Source organism: Chrysemys picta, chromosome 1 (assembly GCF_011386835.1).
Source record: "Chrysemys picta bellii isolate R12L10 chromosome 1, ASM1138683v2, whole genome shotgun sequence".
In the NCBI taxonomy this organism is placed as follows: domain Eukaryota; kingdom Metazoa; phylum Chordata; order Testudines; family Emydidae; genus Chrysemys; species Chrysemys picta.
The window spans coordinates 1,434,908-1,454,433 of NC_088791.1; the positions used below are offsets into that span (position 1 = coordinate 1,434,908).

General features: G+C 52.6%; 1 long non-coding RNA gene across 1 annotated transcript in view; it reads right to left on the reverse strand.

The window, feature by feature from the left end:
- Positions 1-1,784: 1,784 nt before the first annotated feature.
- Positions 1,785-19,526, reverse strand: part of LOC135983428 (uncharacterized) — a 256,391-nt gene continuing 238,649 nt past the window's right edge. The window contains exon 2 of the long non-coding RNA XR_010601067.1: positions 1,785-4,665. This is a non-coding gene — a long non-coding RNA (uncharacterized LOC135983428). The remainder of the gene's footprint in view (positions 4,666-19,526) is intronic.

Sequence of the window (19,526 nt, forward strand, 5' to 3'; positions counted from 1 at the left end):
AGGGACCCCGGGGCCCTGCCGCCCCCCAGCCTCTCACCTCAGCCTCCGCCCAGGACTGCTGGTGGGCGAAGTAGCCGTAGCAGCTGTCTCCGTGCGGTATCCAGCTCTGAGGGCAGGGCGAGTCCGCGGCTCCTGCTGCCCAGGGAGAGAAACGGGGCGAGGGGGGGCACGTTTACAGGTGGCCCTGAAGAGCAGCGGAGTGAGGAAGGTAGAATTCAAGTGTCCCCGGGGCAGGGAGCTCCCCCAGCAGCAGGAGAGGGGACAGGGTGGTGGGTTTAGCCCCCAGCCCTTCTCCTGCACTCACCCCTGCAGGGCCTCAGGGAGCCGCTCTCACCCAGCGCCAGGGGCAGCGGGCATTGTTGTCTCTCCCAGGGTGGGCGCTGAGCCGCTGGCTGAGCTCCTGGCTCATAGACTCAGTGGGACTGGGGCTCTGGGGACAAGATAAATTCACTTCCCACTGCAGCAACCAACCCCCGAGGCTCCAGCTCTGAGCGCCAGGCAGGGACTCACATGACAGCGACAGGTTCAAGATCAGGCAGCCGAGGAGGCAGAGGCTGAAGTAAGGAACTGGCCCCATCTTCTCGCTTCCCCTGGGGAGAAAACACACCAGGGAGATGGGCCACGAGAGCCCGAGATGCAGCCCCCCTTCTGCCATGGGGCATTTCCCAGGGGGAGGCGCTTCGGAGCTGGGCTGTTTGCTAAGGGGCCTGGCTGGGCTGGAAAGGCCCTGAGAGATCCCAGCCCCAGGGTCCAGTCTCACAGCCCCCAGGAACAGGCTCAGAGCCCCCTCGTGGGGCAGGGGAGCTGTGCGGGGCCCCCTTCCTGGGCTGGTTCCCAAGGGCCCGTCAGCCTGCGGCTCTCCCTGCCCCTCGTCTCCAGCCACGCAGGGCAGGGCAGGGGCGCGGGGAGCAGAGCCCCAGGGAGAGGACGCTCAGCACCGACACATGGGGACGGGGTGCCGGGGCCGCGCTGTGGGGGAAGGGGTGGGATAGAGACGGCCCCAGGACTCACACAGGGCAAGTGCAGCCATGAGGCCCCGTCACAGGGCTCAGATGCCACCGAGTGCCCAGCACCCAGTGCCCAGCACCCAGTGCGGAGGGAGAAGGGCTGGGAGGGGGCAGGGACTCACCTGTCTGTCTGTCTGGGCGGCTGGTCTGGAGCGATGAGGATCGGAGCTCAGCCTCTGAGTCCCGGGGGGTTTATAGCCCAGCAGGGGGAGGGGCTGGGGGGAGGCTGAATGGGAAAATCAGCCCAGGTGCCAAACCTGGCACTTGAAACCTAAAGCAAATAGAGACACTGCCCCCCCCCAGCCTCCTGCCACCCGCAGAGATACCCCGAGGGGGGCGGGGCTGGCAGGAGCTACTGCTGCTGAGTCACTGACTGCCAGCCGGGGGCTGCCGGGGGCAGGAGCTGAGGCAGATGCAGGGTCCCGAGGGGCACATGGGATCCCTGCCGATCCACGCAGTGGTGGGGGCCGAACCCGGCACCCCCGGCTGGTTGCAGACCACGGTGGGGCTGCACACCCTGGTCGGATCCCTTCTCTCGCCCTGGCACTGCGGAGGAGATGCCTGGGCAGTCCGTGTAACCGCACAGGTGGGGCAGCGCCCGAGAGTTCACCTGCCTGAGCCCGGGGCCAGGTGTGCACTGCAGCCCCCTGCAGCCAGTGCTGGGCATTGCACCCCCGCAGGGACTTGCCTGGGGCAGCCTGCGGTTGGGCGTGCAGAGGACTGGGGGCAGGCAGGAGTCCAGGTGTTGTACTTAAAGTACTGCACAGGATCTTTTCAGGGGGAATAAGACAAAACGCCACATTTATTAGTAATACATGTATTCATTAACACTGTATTATATGCATATAATATATTACACTTACACTCACACACACACACACAAACACACTCCGTCTTGTTGTTACCAATTAGTTGCTCCCCTTAACTTCACTGGCCAGGTGAGTTAGATGGGGGAGGGGGTGGAGCCGGGCTTCTGCCGATCTGGATCGATGCTCCCATGTTGACAAGACGAGACCCGGGGTCCTCTGCAAGACACCTCACTTTTATAGCAGCTTTCCTCTTATGCAAATCTATACCAGATTCAAACTCTGTGTCTGTGTCCATTGGTCCTTTGTGCTGCTTTCTTTTGAGTGTTGTCCCAATGCTGGAAAGAGGGTGTTTCCAAAAGAAGGTGCTGGCTTCTAACCCCCGAGGCCGTCGGTATGTCTGCTTGTCTTTAATGAGCCCACTTGACACGTTTTATTGTCCTTGGGTCTGGCTCCCAGCCCCTCTCCAACAGTTGAGGCTGTCTGGAGGTGCTGCCTTCCATGCCTTGTTCATCCACACCTCATTCATTCAACAGGGCAATTGATTAAGAGTGGGGGGGGGGGGGGGGAGAGCTCTTGTTCTACTGCTAGCAAACAGAAATTTTTCTTCTATCTTATTCTATCCTTAGGGGCTATAATATTATACCAAGGGCAATGCAAAGTTTAAAATGAGGCTTTGATACAAAGTTCCATGAAAACAGAGGTCACACGTGGGTAGACCCACCACAAGGTTATATGAAGAGGCACAATGTAAAGACATATGAAAATTATTAGAGATTGATCTACATTGTCCCCCTTTTGACCTCTCAAGAACAATTCTTGAGTGGTCACCATATAAATCTTTTGTATTTGTTGCAAACAAACCAAACAATTATAACCAGGTGAATATAACTAAAACCATTACAATTGACTAAACACCAGATATAACATAAACACAAATGCAAACAATTATAATTATAATAATTGGAAATACAACAAAACCATTACCATTACAATAATTGGGTACATTGACAAACAAAATGAGGCCCAAGTTTGATGCTGCAATAGCCATCAAACAATAAAAGTCACTGAGGTCAGGACCTTCTTAAGCACACACAACAAATAAGATTTTGTAGGAGTACCACAGTTGTTATGCAAGGTTAAGCTGATTTGGACTTAAACTAACATTCAGTTGCTAAAATGTTGTAGAATTTCCCATTTTTAATAGTTGTCTTAAAGGTTTTTGGGGACCTGAAAGATGGGGCCATTCAATTATGGGCCAAGGTCTTACAGGTTATGGAGTCCCAAGAACTACCCTTCAGGGCTTGGGGAAATAGAAGCAGAGTGCATAGAGGAAAGTGTGGAATTAACAATACAAGCAAATGTAACTAACAATACAAATGTATTAATAACAAAAATTAACAACAAAATGACTATTAGAGAACCTAACAACAAATAAACCTGATGCACTGGGGACCAAAGTGTTTTAGACACAAGTGGTGATTGATAAATTCGATGGACATGGGGGAAGTAGAGAGAGGAAAAGACATTTGCCCTGTCTAGTGTAGTATCCCCTCTTTTTCTGGACCCAATGCTAGCACAGGACACCACCAGAGACAGACACAGAACATGCAACACAAAACACTGAACACAGACTTTGTCATGACACTATAACCATGGTATTTTATAACTCTTCAGCTGGTACCAGCTCTCCTGATGTTCTGGTTCAGAGCCTGAAAGATAGAAGCTTGGAAACAAATTAGCACAGTGCTTTCACCCTGGCAGAACCTGCTTGGTCTCTGCCACAGTGTGTTTGGTACTTGGGGCTGCACAAATGCTAATTAAGTGGTGCATTTTTTTGTGAGTGTAAATCCTCCCTTTCTCTCAGTAAAAGGGCATTAACACTTTATCTAGAAAAAAAAAATTCCTGTTTTAAAATTTTCAGCCATTTTGCCATGGCCTGGAGATCTGAGGCAGAAGCAGGCACTGTTGTTAAGTGTTTCAATGGCATTTTGGCCCTGGGAGGAGGAATTTACCCAAATATCCCAAATATCCCCCTTCCCAATCTCCAGAGGGGTCCCAAAGGTCTGCCCCCTTCTGGGGTCTCAAATGTTTCTTCTCCTGATGTTACTGCTGCTGTAAGATTTGAGAGTGCTGCTTTAACTCTCTGTACCCAACCTGTTTTCCAGTTTCTCTATCTGTTGCTTGCCTGGGCCCGATCCTGCTTTTTCGAATAAACAGTTCCTTTCCACGGGCACAAGCCTTGTTCCACTACCAATTTAGCAAGGAGGGTGGGCTTTTTAACTAGCCCCCACCCTTCCTGGTTCCGTTTCTTAAACATTTTTTCAAAATTGTGAAATTACCACAATATTACTTACAAAAAAAAACCCAAACAAACATAAACCACACTACACTGCCCAAACTCCTATATCCTTCAGAGTTTGGTTTAACAGAACAAGATCTGCATCTTATATTTTTAACCCACTCTGGGCCAGAGGGAGAGACGCTAAGCTTCCCTCTGTATTACTCGGTCTGCTACCACTGAGGGTTCATACACCAATTATACAAATCCTTCCCCGGATTAGATCCTTCCCCGGATCAGAGTGAGAAACACTAAGTTCTCCTCTTTAGCTCAGCCTTCCTATGGCTGAGGGTGTATGTACCTCTACAACACAATTGAAACCTAAACTCCTATATCCTTCAGAGTTTGGTTAGATCCTTCCCCGGATCAGAGTGAGAAACACAATTTAAACCTAAACTCCTATATCCTTCAGAGTTTGGTTAATTAACTGAAAGTTTACGCTCTTTTTCCTATAGTGCCAGGCTTGCTAAAGCTGGCGGTGTGCACACCAGTTTTATAATAACTGTGGGTTCTATGCTTGCTCCCCCTTTCGCATTCTCCACCAAAATGTTGTACTTAAAGTACTGCACAGGATCTTTTCAGGGGGAATAAGACAAAACGCCACATTTATTAGTAATACATGTATTCATTAACACTGTATTATATGCATATAATATATTACACTTACACTCACACACACACACACAAACACACTCCGTCTTGTTGTTACCAATTAGTTGCTCCCCTTAACTTCACTGGCCAGGTGAGTTAGATGGGGGAGGGGGTGGAGCCGGGCTTCTGCCGATCTGGATCGATGCTCCCATGTTGACAAGACGAGACCCGGGGTCCTCTGCAAGACACCTCACTTTTATAGCAGCTTTCCTCTTATGCAAATCTATACCAGATTCAAACTCTGTGTCTGTGTCCATTGGTCCTTTGTGCTGCTTTCTTTTGAGTGTTGTCCCAATGCTGGAAAGAGGGTGTTTCCAAAAGAAGGTGCTGGCTTCTAACCCCCGAGGCCGTCGGTATGTCTGCTTGTCTTTAATGAGCCCACTTGACACGTTTTATTGTCCTTGGGTCTGGCTCCCAGCCCCTCTCCAACAGTTGAGGCTGTCTGGAGGTGCTGCCTTCCATGCCTTGTTCATCCACACCTCATTCATTCAACAGGGCAATTGATTAAGAGTGGGGGGGGGGGGGGGGGAGAGCTCTTGTTCTACTGCTAGCAAACAGAAATTTTTCTTCTATCTTATTCTATCCTTAGGGGCTATAATATTATACCAAGGGCAATGCAAAGTTTAAAATGAGGCTTTGATACAAAGTTCCATGAAAACAGAGGTCACACGTGGGTAGACCCACCACAAGGTTATATGAAGAGGCACAATGTAAAGACATATGAAAATTATTAGAGATTGATCTACACAGGGCGCTTGTGGGAAAGGTGAGGTGCATTGTGGGATGAAGTTAATGGCTCCCACTTCCCATCCCCCTCCCAGCAGATGCATAAAACCCCAATGGCCTGGGCCCTGTTCACCCCAGTGCTCCTGGACGGGGAACTGAGCCCGGGGCCAGAGGGGGATTAGGGGATGTTCTGTGCAGGACAGGCCCCCTGGGGCTGGTTCCCCTGGGAATGGTGCTAAGCGGTGTTTTTCCTACCCCCCCCCAGCGCCGGTGCTGAGCACTGGGGAGGGGGTGAGGGGGGGCTCTGTGCAGAGCCAGGAGCCAGCCCTGGGGTCTATGGAGCTCCGCCGGCTCCCGCTAACCTGAGGGGCCGAGCTCCGCTCAGCTGAGCAAACAGCCCAGCCCATCTGTGCCAGCCAGTGACCTCCAGGGAACCCTCGTTGGCAGGGTTTTTTTCCAGAGAACTGCTCCGCGCTGGCTCCCAGGGATCTCCCGTTTCCTCAGTGGGTGGAAACCTCCCGGATACACTTCTTGAGAGGCTCAGGCAGCTCCCGCCAGAGCCTGAGAACAACCCACGGCTTTGTCCCTAGTGCTGATGTGGCATCCCTCCCCCGCCCCCACAGGGCCAGGCCAGGGTGAGCCAAGAGAACTGTGCTGTGGGGTGGGTGGGCCCCGCGTCTGGGGCAGGATTGGGCCCTGGCTACTGTGGTGGTGGTGGGGGGCAGGCCCCGCACACACGTCTGGGGCAGGATCAGGCCCTGGCTACTGTGGGGTGGGCAGGCCCCGCACACACGTCTGGGGCAGGACCAGGCCGAGGCTGCTGTGGCGTGGGTGGGCCCCGCGTCTGGGGCAGGATTGGGCCCTGACTGCTGTGGTGGTTGGGGGGGGGCAGGCCCCGCACACACGTCTGGGGCAGGATCGGGCCCTGGCTGTGGCGGGAGCCGGATGGGGCCCTGGCTGCTCAGACAAAGGGCAGTTTGGGTCATTTGAGAGGTGGCATCAACGTCTCCTCAGATTCCTTCGGGGACGCCCCGTCCCGCCGTCTTGCGGAGCCGACACTGGGGTGCAGCCCCAGGTTTCTGGCGGAGAGCTGATCCAGCGCCCTCCTGCTTGTCCCTGGCTGGAGCCCAGCGAGTGAGTGGGGTGCCCACAGCACTTCTGCCAGCGCCCCGGCACTGACAGTGGTACCCGAGCCCTGCCCCCACTCGCTCGCTCCCTGTCTCAGACCCACCTGTCTCCTTCCTCTTGAGGCCCGTCCCCGCGGTCCCTGCCCCGGAAAGCTCACGTTCCAAGTCTGCAAACGCCTCTGCCCCGAGTACCTACCTGCCTAAGGCATTGCATATGACGGCCTCCCTCCCGGGCAGTGTGTTTGCAGCACCAGGGCGTAGAGCTGAACCGAGGCCACTGGTGGGGTAGAATCGCTGGGCAGGAGAAGGGAAGGGATGGCGGACTCAGGCGCAGGGAAGCCTTGGGCAAGGCAGCTGGAGTGTGGGGAGCGCTGCTCGGGGAGGAGCTCTATGGGGTTTAACCTCCACGTGCTCCACCTTACCCCATGGACACTGCTAGGTTTAGGGTTGGGCTTCGCTGGGTTTCCATTTGATACATTTATTGTGACTGTATTTTTCTTTTTTAATTTTAATTCCACTGACCTTCCTTCTGTCAATGGAGTTGTCTGAAGTAAGTGCTGAGGGATGGGCCTTCGTTGCTGTAGGAGTTTCTCCCAGCCTGGGACAGTCCCCTCCCACACCCCAAATCCCTCATCCCCAGCGCCCTTACATTTTTACAGTAACTCCTCTCTTAACATTGTAGTTATGTTCCTGAAAAATGTGACTTTAAGAGAAACAATGTTAAGCGAATCCAATTTCTCCATAAGAATTAATGTAAATGGGGGGAGGTGCGGGGATTAGGTTCCAGGGAAAAATTTTTTGCCATACAAAAGACTATATTATATATATATATATACACACACACACACACACACACACACACACACACACACACACACACACAGTATAAGTTTTAAACAAACAATTGAATACTGTTCACTGCAATGATGATTGTGAAGCTTGGTTGAGGTGGTGAAGTCAGAGGGTGGAAGAGGGTGGGATATTTCCCAGGGAATGCCTTACTGCTAAATAATGAACTAGCACTCGGCTGAGCCCTCAAGTGTTAACCCATTGTTGTTAATGTAGCTTCACACTCTATAGGGCAGCACGAATGGGGGAGGGAGGGGAGACAGCATGGCAGAGAGAGAGAGACAGAGACACACACCCTGTGTGTGTGAGAGAGACATTGAGACAGCAGCTGCTGCCAGGAAGCTCCTCCATTCTGAGCCCTGTCGTGTCCCCCTGCTCTGTGGAGATGGGGGTGCAGGAATGGGGGAGGGGGACACCCTGACAACAACACCCTTCTTCCCCCCCACCCCGCACAGCAAGTAGGAGGAGCAGCTCCGAGGCAGAGGGCAGGAGCAACACATGGCAGTGGGGGAGGGACAGCTGAACTGCCAACAATTGATAGCCTGCTGGGCAGCTGCCGCACAGGGAACATAGGGGAGCTGATAGGGGGGCTGCCGGCCCACCCTGGTTCCAAGCCCCCACCAGCCAGCTCCAACGGGCTGCCCCTTCTGCAAGCAGTGAACAAAGCAGGCGGCTGCCAAACAACGCTATAAGGGAAATTGGGCAACTGTAAACGAGCATGTTCTCTAATGCAGAGGTTCTCAAACTGTGATCCACGGATGACCAGTGGTCCGGGAGCTCCATTCAGGTGGTCCGCGGATAGTTCCCTCTAAGGTGCACGCCTGGGCGGCCACACATGAGAGAATGAAGGGCCACCCACCTAATTAGTGGAGCCGTGCAGGCGTGGCTCCTCTAATTAGTTGCCTGGACCCTGGGGAAGATGCACATGTAAGGTGAGGTGGTGGCCTTGGGGGGAATAGGGGGTAGGTGGGAGGGGGCAGTGGGGTGAGAAGAGGGGGTGGGGGGGAATTTGAGACATGCAGGGCTATGGCGGCCAGAGAAAGAGGCTCAGGGCGGCAGCTGCTGGGGAGAGACCCCCTTCCTTCCCAGCCCCAGCTCTTTGGCTGCTGTGGCACGGGAGAGACCCCCCTCCTTTCCAGCCAGAGCTCAGGGGCTGCTGCGGTGGGGGAGAGAGGGAGAGAACTTGGATCTGTTCTGTGCACCACCAAAAATTATACAGACCTGCCGCCCCTGCCAATGGAGTGGACCCTGTGGATAGGATCCCATTGTGACACCAATTATGTAAGCAGGGGAACTATTGTGGGGAACGTTCCTGGTTTATCCATGACCCCGGTGACATGGGCTAGCGAAAGGATCTGAGTCCTTGCTCCAGCTCCCTTCATCCAGAGCCCTGCCTGACCTCGGAGACTCCCCTTCCACTGTCCTGTGGGGCAGAGTCCTTGTAACCCCGATGAGGCTGGGCCCAGGATTCCAGGGGGGCTCAACCCCCAACCTTGTTGTGGTCACTTAGGACAGGGACTAGGGTGTCCTCACTCTGGGCTGCTTCCTCCGCTCTGGACATGTCCCTGGCCCACTCATCATTACATACAGTTCAAAACAAATACAATTTATTAAACAGCAACCAAGGAAATGGGAAAGGTAAAAGGAAAACATATAACCCCACTCTGTCAGTTTCAGGGTCCTGATTTCTCCTCAGCCCTTCCCCTTTCTTTTGGCACTGGAAAATGGCCAACCAAAAAACGCCACCAAGTTTCACTAAGGGCCTAACAGTGCCCTTACAGAGGTCAAGGATGGGCCCCTTACCCAATGCCTCTGCCTTTGATCTCACCCTAATGGTCCCAGCTCAGCTGACGGGCGGGTCCCAGAGTCTCTGTTTGCTCTGGGCTGGGATCCTTGTATTTGCCAGCTGGGCTGATTTGCATGTTCAGCATCCTGCCCCCTCCCTTCTCCCCCCCCTCATGCCCCCAGTAGGTCTATAAATACCATGGAGAGCCAGTGCCCTGCTCAGGCTGAGCTCCGATCCTCATCGCTCCAGACTAGTCGCCCAGACGGACAGACGGACAGACAGACAGACAGGTAAGTCCCAGCCCCCTGCCCCCTCCTGTCCCTTCTCCCTTCCGCGCTAGGTGCTGGACACTCAGTGGCAGCCGAGCCCTGTGATCATAGAATCACTATTTCACTAGGAGGGTGGGGAAGCACTGGAATGGGTTACCTAGGGAGGTGGTGGAGTCTCCATCCTTGTAGGTTTTTAAGGTCCGGCTTGACAAAGAATCATAGAATCATAGAATATCAGGGTTGGAAGGGACCTCAGGAGGTCATCGAGTCCCAACCCCCTGCTCAGAGCAGGGCCAATACCAACTAAATCATCCCAGCCAGGGCTTCCTTAGAGGTTTTTAAGGTCAGGCTTGACAAAGCCCTGGCTGGGATGGTTTAGTTGGGAATTGGTCCTGCTTTGAGCAGGGGGTTGGACTAGATACCTCCTGAGGTCCCTTCCAACCCTGATAGTCTATGATTCTATGATTCTTTGTCAAGCCGGACCTTAAAAACCTACAAGGATGGAGACTCCACCACCTCCCTAGGTAACCCATTCCAGTGCTTCCCCACCCTCCTAGTGAAATAGTGTTTCCTAATATCCAACCTCGACCTCCCCCACTGCAACTTGAGACCATTGCTCCTTGTTCTGTCATCTGCCACCACTGAGAACAGTCTAGATCCATCCTCTTTGGAACCCCCTTTCAGGTAGTTGAAAGCAGCTATCAAATCCCCCCTCATTCTTCTCTTCTGCAGACTAAACAATCCGAGTTCCCTCAGCCTCTCCTCATAAGTCATGTACTCCAGACCCCTAATCATTTTTGTTGCCCTCCATTGGACTTTTTCCAATTTTTCCACATCCTTCTTGTAGTGTGGGGCCCAAAACTGGACGCAGTACTCCAGATGAGGCCTCTCCAATGCCGAATAGAGGGGAACGATCACATCCCTCGATCTGCTGGCAATGCCCCTACTTATACAGCCCAAAATGCCATTAGCCTTCTTGGCAACAAGGGCATACTGTTGACTCTTAGATTCATAGATTCTAGGACTGGAAGGGACCTCGAGAGGTCATCGAGTCCAGTCCCCTGCCCGCATGGCAGGACCAAATACTGTCTAGACCATCCCTGATAGACATTTATCTAACCTACTCTTAAATATCTCCAGAGATGGAGATTCCACAACCTCCCTAGGCAATTTATTCCAGTGTTTAACCACCCTGACAGTTAGGAACTTTTCCTAATGTCCAACCTAGACCTCCCTTGCTGCAGTTTAAACCCATTGCTTCTTGTTCTATCCTTAGAGGCTAAGGTGAACAAGTTTTCTCCCTCCTCCTTATGGCACCCTTTAATATACCTGAAAACTGCTATCATGTCCCCTCTCAGTCTTCTCTTTTCCAAACTAAACAAACCCAATTCTTTCAGCCTTCCTTCATAGGTCATGTTCTCAAGTCCTTTAATCATTTTTGTTGCTCTTCTCTGGACCCTCTCCAATTTCTCCACATCTTTCTTGAAATGCGGTGCCCAGAACTGGACACAATACTCCAGCTGAGGCCTAACCAGAGCAGAGTAGAGCAGAAGAATGACTTCTCGTGTCTTGCTCACAACACACCTGTTAGTACATCCCAGAATCATGTTTGCTTTTTTTGCAACAGCATCACACTGTTGACTCATATTTAGCTTGTGGTCCACTATAACCCCTAGATCCCTTTCTGCCATACTCCTTCCTAGACAGTCTCTTCCCATTCTGTATGTGTGAAACTGATTTTTTCTTCCTAAGTGGAGCACTTTGCATTTGTCTTTGTTAAACTTCATCCTGTTTAACTCAGACCATTTCTCAAATTTGTCCAGATAATTTTCAATTATGATCCTGTCCTCCAAAGCAGTTGCAATCCCTCCCAGTTTGGTATCATCCGCAAACTTAATAAGCATACTTTCTATGCCAATATCTAAGTCGTTGATGAAGATATTGAACAGAGCCGGTCCCAAAACAGATCCCTGCGGTATCCCACTCGTTATGCCTTTCCAGCAGGATTGGGAACCATTAATAACAACTCTCTGAGTACGGTTATCCAGCCAGTTATGCACCCACCTTATAGTAGCCCCATCTAAATTGTATTTGCCTAGTTTATCGATAAGAATATCATGCAAGACTGTATCAAATGCCTCACTGAAGTCCAGGTATACCACATCCACAGCTTCACCCTTATCCACAAGGCTCGTTATCCTATCAAAGAAAGCTATCAGATTGGTTTGACATGATTTGTTCTTCACAAATCCATGCTGGCTGTTCCCTATCACCTTACCACCTTCCAAGTGTTTGCAGATGATTTCCTTAATTACTTTCTCCATTATCTTCCCTGGCACAGAAGTTAAACTAACTGGTCTGTAGTTTCCTGGGTTGTTTTTATTTCCCTTTTTATAGATGGGCACTATATTTGCCCTTTTCCAGTCTTCTGGAATCTCTCCCGTTTCCCATGATTTTCCAAAGATAATAGCTAGAGGCTCAGATACCTCCTCTATTAGCTCCTTGAGTATTCTAGGATGCATTTCATCAGGCCCTGGTGACTTGCAGGCATCTAACTTTTCTAAAAAGCAACAGAGGGTCCTGTGGCACCTTTGAGACTAACAGAAGTACTGGGAGCATAAGCTTTCGTGGGTAAGAACCTCACTTCTTCAGATGCAAGGGAAGTGAGGTTCTTACCCACGAAAGCTTATGCTCCCAGTACTTCTGTTAGTCTCAAAGGTGCCACAGGACCCTCTGTTGCTTTTTACAGATTCAGACTAACACGGCTACCCCTCTGATACTTAACTTTTCTAAGTGATTTTTAACTTGTCCTTTTTTATTTTATCTGCTAAACCTACCCCCTTCCCAGTAGCATTCACTATGTTAGGCATTCCTTCAGACTTCTCGGTGAAGACCGAAACAAAGAAGTCATTAAGCATCTCTGCCATTTCCAAGTTTCCTGTTACTGTTTCTCCCTCTTCACTGAGCAGTGGGCCTACCCTGTCTTTGGTCTTCCTCTTGCTTCTAATGTATTGATAAAAAGTCTTCTTGTTTCCCTTTATTCCTGTAGCTAGTTTGAGCTCATTTTGTGCCTTTGCCTTTCTAATCTTGCCCCTGCGTTCCTGTGTTGTTTGCCTATATTCATCCTTTGTAATCTGTCCTAGTCTCCATTTTTTATATGACTCCTTTTTATTTTTTAGATCATGCAAGATCTCGTGGTTAAGCCAAGGTGGTCTTTTGCCACGTTTTCTATCTTTCCTAACCAGCGGAATAGCTTGCTTTTGGGCCCTTAATAGTGTCCCTTTGAAAAACTGCCAACTCTCCTCCTTTTCCCCTCAGTCTTGATTCCCATGGGACCTTACCTATCAGTTCTCTGAGCTTACCAAAATCTGCCTTCCTGAAATCCATTGTCTTTATTTTGCTGTTCTCCCTTCTACCCTTCCTTAGAATTGCAAAGTCCATGATTTCATGATCACTTTCACTCAGGCTGCCTTCTACTTTCAAATTCTCAACGAGTTCCTCCCTATTTGTTAAAATCAAGTCTAGAACAGCTTCCCCCCAGTAGCTTTTTCAACCTTCTGAAATAAAAAGTTGTCTGCAATGCAGTCCAAGAATTTGTTGGATAGTCTGTGCCCCGCTGTGTTATTTTCCCAACATATATTTGGATAGCTGAAGTCCCCCATCACCACCAAAGCTTGGGCTTTGGATGATTTTGTTAGTTGCTTAAAAAAAGCCTCATCCACCTCTTCCACCTGGTTAGTGGCCTGTAGTAGACTCCTAGCATGACATCACCCTTGGTTTTTACCCCTTTTAGCCTAACCCAGAGACTCTCAACACTTCCGTCTCCTATGTCCATCTCCACCTCAGTCCAAGTGTGTACATTTTTAATATATAAGGCAACACCTCCTCCCTTTTCCCCCTGTCTATCCTTCCTGAGCAAGCTGTACCCATCCACACCAACATTCCAATCATGTGTATTAGCCCACCAAGTTTCAGTAATGCCAACAATGTCATAGTTGTGTTTATTTATTAGCACTTCCAGTTCTTCCTGCTTATTGCCCATACTTCTCGCATATGTATAGAGGCATCTAAGATACTGGTTTGATCTTTCCTCCCAGTTTTGTCCTGACCCTCCTTTCTCTCTGCCAGTATAGCCCACACTCCCTCTCATTTCCGACCCATCTCCCAGGTCTCCTTGTTCCCCACTTACCTGTGGGCTTTGCTCACCTGTCCCCATCAAACCTAGTTTAAAGCCCTCCTCACTAGGTTAGCCAGTCTGTGTCCAAATAGGGTCTTTCCCTCCTCGAAAGGTGAACGCCATCTCTGCCTAGCAGTCCTTCCTCGTATCCAGCTTCCCGTCCACTGTAACCCCTAGGTCCTTTTCTGCAGAATTGCTGCCTAGCCATTCGGTCCCTAGTCTGTAGCAGTGCATGGGATTCTTCCGTCCTAAGTGCAGAACTCTGCACTTGTCCTTGTTGAACCTCATCAGGTTTCTTTTGGCCCAATCCTCTAATTTGTCTAGGTCCCTCTGTATCCTATCCCTACCCTCCAGTGTATCTACCACTCCTCCCAGTTTAGTGTCATCTGCAAACTTTTTGAGGGTGCAGTCCACGCAATCCTCCAGATAATTAATGATGGGGCCTCATGGCCGGACTTTCCCTATGTGAGTCCCTGGGGTCATCTCTGTCCCACCGCCTCCCCCACAGCGCGGCCCCGTCCCCCCGTCCCCTTGTGTCGGTGCTGAGCGTCCTCTCCCTGGGGCTCTGCTCCCCGCGCCCCTGCCCTGCACTGCTGGAGAGGAGGGGCAGGGAGAGCTGCAGGTGTAGTAGTAGGATTTTATCTTTGTATTTTATATAATTTAGAATGAAGGATAAAGAATAATAATTTAGCATGTGTTATATGAGTTGGTGTATGATTTGACCATATCCTGCCAGCTGCCCTTTCTGAAAAGGAATCAATTATCACCAATAAGTACTGGAATCCTTCCTTACTCCTTGGTAATTTATCAATAAAATACATTTTAGCCTTCGTTGGTGCCTCCTGGGTTGCCAGTGCAGAGGATGAGCCGTGTCCTGAGCGCACCGCACACAATTTTGCACCCATGTTTTAACATCACCCTCCATACACTTCCGTTCTGCTACTTGCTTTAGCTTTTTTAAAGTCCCTTCTGTCACGGAGTGTGTGGGGACGCAAGGCCCTGCACCCCCTCCTTCCTGTGATTCACCATGACTCTCAGCCAGCCAGTAAAGCAGAAGGTTTATTTAGATGACAGGGACACAGTCCAAGACAGGTCTTGCAGGCACAGACAACAGGACCCCCTCAGTTAGGTCCATCTTGGGCTCCCAGGGCCCCACAGCCCCCTTGGAGGGTCAGAGTCCCATCTGCCTGCCAGCCATTCCACCAGCCAGCTCCTGAAACTCTCCCCCCAGCCTTTGTTCAGTTTTCCAGGCAAAAGTGTCACCTGCCCTCTAACCCCTTCCTGTGTTCTCACGTTACATGCTCAGGTATCTTCCTTTGGCCAGTCTCCCATCCCCCCATGCAGACCATCCTAGCCACACTCCCCTGCCTTCCCAGCCAACACTCCCCACTCGGCATTCAAAGACCACATTAAGAACAGTTCCAGTTCATCACATCTCTCCCCCCTTCGAGACCGAACTGAGCGGGGTCACTTTAGCCAGTGACCTGGGGAAGTTCGAACCTACCCCCGTTCCCATGGATGCCCCCGCATCCCTCCCTTTCCTTGGTGAGAATTACACCAGGCCCTTCCAGTTTCACGCCCCCTCTTAGGTCAGGGCTGCTCGATGGCACTCGTAGTTCACATGGGGGAAGGTTTATGCGGCCTGTGCCTTTTTCCCACTCCAATACCCCTGGGGTTCCAACTGGGCTGGAGTCTTCCCCCAGCGTTCCAGTCTGGAGGTCTGTGCTTCGGGCTCTCTTGGTTCAGAGCCCGCCTTTTAACCTTGGCCACCCTCTGGAAAGGCTCCTCTATGCTGGGCAAGGGTCCTAAAGCCATTTTCCCCTTGTCCCGGGCCTTCCTCCCCCTCTGACAGGGGTCACAGGATCGGCAGTACTGTCGAACAGACCCCAGGCCAGTAAAAGCTCCGTAGCAGCCTCTGCTGGGTACGCCAGGTTCCCTGGTGCCCTGAGAGGGGAATGTCATGGGCCCGGTACAGCAGCTGGCGGCGATACTTCTGGGGTACCACCAGCTGCCTCCTGATCCCCCCGACTCCATTTTCCCTGGGGGAGCCATTCTCGGTACAGGAACCCCTTCTCCCACAGGAACCTTTTCCGGCCACCTCTCCCCATGGTCTGTACTGCATTGAGGTCGGCCAGGTCCCTTATCTCTGCAACTCGGCCTGGAACTCAGCAGCTGGGACGAGGGATGGCCCCCTGCTCTCTCTCGCCCTGGGTCTGAAGCCACAGCCTCCCTGAGCTGTGTTCCTGGGCGTTCCCTCTGTGACGGAGCAGGGAGCGGGGCAGATTTGACCTGGGAATGTTGCAGGGGGGGTTGCAGTGGGGATGTGGGACTTCCCTTGAAGGAAGCTACCTGAGCTGTAACCTGAGCCAGGAACGGGAGTGGGGAGAATTAACACCTTCTGCCCGGGAGACTGAACAAAGGAGAGGAGGAGCTGGGGGGAGGGGGAAGAGAGGAGCTGAAGGAGGAGTTGGGTTTTGGTTTCAGTTTGGGCTGGGTGGTGCAACGCAGGGAACCCCAAGCTGGGGTCTAAGCTCCCTTAACCCTCCAGAGGGACCCAGTTGAGGGGGTCTGGTCGTACCTACACGCTCTGCTTGAGACTGCGTTCCTGTCCTTAAATAAACCTTCTGCTTTACTGGCTGGTTGAGAGTCACAGTGAATCTCAGGAAGAGGGGTGCAGAGCCCTGACTCCCCCACACTCCGCGACACCCTCCCCACCAGGTTAGGGTCCTGCGCCTCAGGCAAGGCACCCTCCCCAAGGTCAGGGCGCAGTGCCCCTAGTTGTCTCTGGCTATGGGTCACGACCAGAGCACCCTGGGGGTTGCTTGGCCAGTCCTCCAGGTCCCTCCCCATCAACACCTCAGTGGGCAAATACAGGTGTATCCCCACGTCCTTGGGGCCCTCCTTGGCCCCCCACTTCAGATGTACCCTCGCCACGGGCACTTTGACTGGGGTCCCGCCCACCCCCGTCAGGGTCAGGTAGGTGTTGGGCACCACCCAATCTGGGGCCACCACCTTGGGCCAGGCCAGCGTGACCTCTGCGCCCATATCCCAGTATCCATTGACCTTCCTCCCATCCACCTCCAGGGGAACAAGGTACTCTCTCCGGAGGGACAGCCCCGCGCCCACCGTATAAACCAAAAACCCTGAGTCTGGAGCATCCAGCACCCCAGAGGAGCTGGCCTGGAGCTCTCCTCCCTCCTTAGCAGGTGGTACTCCGCCAGCCCCCCTTCCCTGGGAATGCTGCCTCTCGCCGGGCTGGGTCTCTACCCAGTTAACCCTCTGTGGGTTCGGTCTGCTCAGTTTGTCCCTGAGCCTGGGGCACTGGGCCCATATGTGACCTCTCTGGCCACAGTGATAGCAGCCCATGTCCCGTGGGTCCCCTCGAGTGGGTCGGATGGACCTGACGCTGGATGTTCCCCATTGGTGGGGGTTCTCCATATTTCCCCACTGGGAGGTCCCATGGTGACTCTCTCTCTGCGTTGTGGTGGGACTGTTCCTTTGGGACTCCTCCCTGTTATCCCCTGCCCGACTGTTCACAAACTCGTCGGCCAGCTGGCCTGCATGCTGCGGGTTCTCTGGCTTTTGGTCCATCAACCATCGCCTCAGGTCGGATGGGCACTGCTCATACACATGCTCCAGTACGAATAGGTCAAGCAGGTCCTCTATAGTTTGGGCCCCAGCTGTCCACTTGCGGGCATACCCTTGCGCCCGGTTGGCTAGTTGTAGGTATGTGACCTCACGGGTTTTACGCTGATTCCGGAACCTTTTCCGGTACATCTCAGGGGTCAGCCCAAACTCGCAGAGCAGGGCCTTTTTGAACAGTTCGTAGTCCCCTGTCTCCGCCCCTTTCAGTCGGCTGTACACCTCCCTGGCTGTGGAGTCCAGTGAGGGGATGAGAAACTGGAGCCTGTCTGCAGGGTCAACCTGGAGCAGCTCGCAGGTATTCTCAAAGGCCGTCAGGAAGGTATCCATGTCCTCCCGCTCCTTACGCTGGCCCGGGAAGCACTTATCAAAGCTCTTTGCAGTCTTGGGTCCCCCCTTGCTCACCGCAGCCGGGGCCCCACATGAGCTCCTCAGTTCCAGCTCATGCTGACGCTGGTTCTCCTTCTCTTCCCGCTCCTGCCTCAGTTCTTGCTTCCTTAACTCAAGCTCTTCCTGTCTCATCTCCCATTCACATTCCAGCCGCCGGGGTCAGGGTGCCCTTGGTATTCACTGGGCTTCCCCCAACCCCTCCCCTAGGTATAGGTAGGCAGAGTCTCCGGATGTCCTCGGCAGCAGTCTGACTCCTCCCAGCCAGGTTGGGTCCCGGGGCCCACGCTGCATCCGCCGGGCGGCTTCCCTCAGGGACAGGGCTCGGTTCATCCAAGCGATCCCTCTCCTCCAGCTGGGCAATGAGCTGTTCTTTGGTGGACCTCCCAACGTGCAGCCCCCTCTGCCTGCACAGCTCCACCAGGTCGCTCTTAAGGCGTTTAGCATCCATCCTCCTGCTGGCCACTCGCCGGCCTGTGCTCTCCGCTTTCCACCATTCCAGGGGGACCCCTAGTGTGCCAGCCCTTCTTCAGGTCACCCCCTCTCTGCCAGGGTCGAGCTCCAGACGCCTCCGCCCCGGGACCGCTCACTGCAACTCCCCGGGGGACCCTGTTACTGCAACAGTCCTTCTCTCTGGTCACACACTCCCAGGGGTTAATCGCCCCCTGAAACCGTCTCTCTCTGACTCTTCAGCACACCTGGTCCCCGTCGATCCCCCTTCGTTTTACTGCTCCCCAGTCACTTACTGCAGGAAGTGCCGTCTGCGGGGTGCAGTACATCCAACCCCTGCCACCAGTTGTCACGGAGTGTGGGGGGACACAAGGCCCTGCACCCCCAGCTTCCTCCGATTCACCATGACTCTCAGCCAGCCAGTAAAGCAGAAGGTTTATTTGACAACAGGAACACAGTCCAAGACAGGTCTTGCAGGCACAGACAATAGGACCCCCTCAGTTAGGTCCATCTTGGCATCCCAGGGCACCACAGCCCCCTTGGGAGGTCAGAGCTCCGTCTGCCTCCCAGCCCTTCCACCAGCCAGCTCCTGAAACTCTCCCTTCAGCGACCCCTCCCACAGCCTTTGTTCAGTTTCCTGGGCAAAGGTGTCACCTGGCCTCCAACCCCTTCCTGGGTTCTCGTGTTACATGCTCAGGTATTCTCCTTCGGGCAGTCTCCCATCCCCCAATGCAGACCGTCCTAGCCAACCTCCCCTGCCATCCCAGCCAACACTCCCCACTCAGCATTCAAAGACCACATTAAGAACAGTCCCAGTTCGTCACACCTTCCACTCCTTCATGCATAAACTGATGGGCTACATCAGGGGTAGGCAACCTATGGCACGCGTGCCGAAGTCGGCACACAAGCTGATTTTCAGTGGCACTCAAGCTGCCCGGGTCCTGGCCACTGGTCCAGGGGGCTCTGCATTTTAATTTAATTTTAAATGAAGCTTCTTAAACATTTTAAAAACCTTATTTACTTTACATACAACAATAGTTTAAAGATCTATTATAGACTTATAGAAAGAGACCTTCTAAAAACGTTAAAATGTATGACTGGCACGCGAAACCTTAAATTAGAGTGAATAAATGAAGACTCAGCACACCACTTCTGAAAGGTTGCTGACTCCTGGGCTACATTAAGTAACTCCTGTCTTTCTATTTTTCCTGGAACTCGGTTTGGGCGGTTTGTAGTGCCATCTGATGGCTCAGATGTGTCAGCAAAGACATTCGAGTTGGGTCCTCTGGGGGTTTGGGATGGGATCCC